This window comes from Arachis ipaensis, chromosome B02 (genome assembly GCF_000816755.2).
Source record: "Arachis ipaensis cultivar K30076 chromosome B02, Araip1.1, whole genome shotgun sequence".
Lineage (NCBI taxonomy): Eukaryota > Viridiplantae > Streptophyta > Magnoliopsida > Fabales > Fabaceae > Arachis > Arachis ipaensis.
Genome location: NC_029786.2, coordinates 38,355,687 through 38,357,446, shown reverse-complemented (window position 1 = coordinate 38,357,446; position 1,760 = coordinate 38,355,687). Strand labels below are relative to the sequence as shown.

The window sequence follows — 1,760 nt, the reverse complement described above, 5'->3', positions numbered from 1 at the left end:
TTCTAAATTATTTTTATCCTTTCAGAACAATAAATCAACTTTCAAAATTTTATTTTTCAAAATACGCGGTACTGGACAGACTAGAGCCAGTACTGCCAGCTTAAGTGTCAGTACGCATTTTTACAAAAACTTTTTGAAAAAGATGCATTTTCCAACTCAGAAAAATTCATCAAAATCAAATTTCACCTTTATATTTTCAAATTAAAACTTCTAAATTTTGAATCTATTCCGGGCACTAAAATTATTTTATTAAAACGGTTTTATGTAAAAAACTCCGATTCTTACAATATACAGAAATGCTGCTATATACCATATAAAAAGCTTACTATTTGGGACACAGGTAATTTGTTTTCTAGTTATTTGATGAAATTTTTTTCTGCAAATGTTAAAAAAAAGTAGTTAATTGAGAATCTTCATTGTTCTTAATATTAAGTACTTTCTTTTATTTTTATTTTGGTCACTGATATATCCTAGTGCTCCACTCTTACTGTGTGTGAAAGTTATTGTTCTTCACTATCATATGGGTTACAGTGAGTTTGAACTTATTTGAGAAAAAAATGGAAGGAACCACTTCAAATTTTCTTACTGATTTTGTACTTCCAATGAAAAATGTTTTCTACTCAGTGGTGGTGCCTGTTCTATATTGGTTTGAATAACAGTGATTAGAATGCATGAGCACATGTACTAGGTTGATTATTTGGTTAGCATCTCAATACACTATCTTCTTCTGTAGGTTTCCTTACAAAAACAAGAATCATGGGCATAAGCAACTGGTAGAAAGACGAGGTTGAACGGTAAGACGATGTAGAAAGATATGATGTGTTGAAAGAGAAGAAGAATCAGAAAGTAAAGTTGATGTTGATCCTGAAGCCTTCAAGTGTTAACAAAACATCAAAACTGTGCTATGATCTCTCACCAATTGGAAAGAAAGTTTGGGTCATAAGGTAAAACTTATTCAAGATCAGTTTGACAAAGATCCTTGGGAGAATGGTTCTAAGGATGAGAATGGTTCTAAAGATGCTCGTCGTATTTAGCATTTTTTTTCTTTTTTTTAAGTACAAGTATTTTGTTAAGGGTTTTTTATTTAATTAATTTACCATATTTTGTTATGTGAATTAAAGAGTTATATAATAATATATTTTAACTTTATTTTGTTGAGAATTATTGATAAATATGTATTTAAATTGAAAATTGAACCTTTTAATATCTATTTTAATTAGAACTTTATTATTAGTTATTTTGTCTCTTTTATAAATTTTTTCTATTGTGCACAAATTTATTTATTAATTAAAATAATTACACATGTATGAACAGTAAATTTTATATTTTTTGTATTTTTATTACAAAAGTAACTTTTATTTTTGCCAAAAAGGCAATCCTTCTATTAGTTGTATATTTTGAATATTAGACAACACTTGTATGGTTGCATATCCAAAAGAAAAGGCAATGTTTTTAGAAGGTTGTATATTCAAAACTAATAGGCAACACTTCAAAGGATTGCAAATTCAAACTTATAAGCAACACGTAAAAGGGGTTGTATTTTATTGCAAATAGGCAACACGTTTTAGTAGTAGCCAAAATATAAGAGAAAAGACAACACTTCAAAAATATTATGTTAAACACACCTTTGAAGTGTTGTTATTTTTCAACCAAAGGTAACACTTATCAGGTGATGCCCTCAAAAGCATTGCTTTTGAAGCAAAAAAGTGTTGCCTTTGTAACGATCCAATTTCTGGTATGTCATGATCATACTAGAAATT

At 28.4% G+C, this 1,760-nt stretch overlaps 1 long non-coding RNA gene across 1 annotated transcript; it reads left to right on the top strand.

The window, feature by feature from the left end:
* Positions 287 to 1,003, top strand: LOC110267628. The gene is made up of 2 exons (XR_002355455.1): positions 287 to 340; positions 734 to 1,003. It is a non-coding gene; the product is annotated as an uncharacterized LOC110267628 (long non-coding RNA).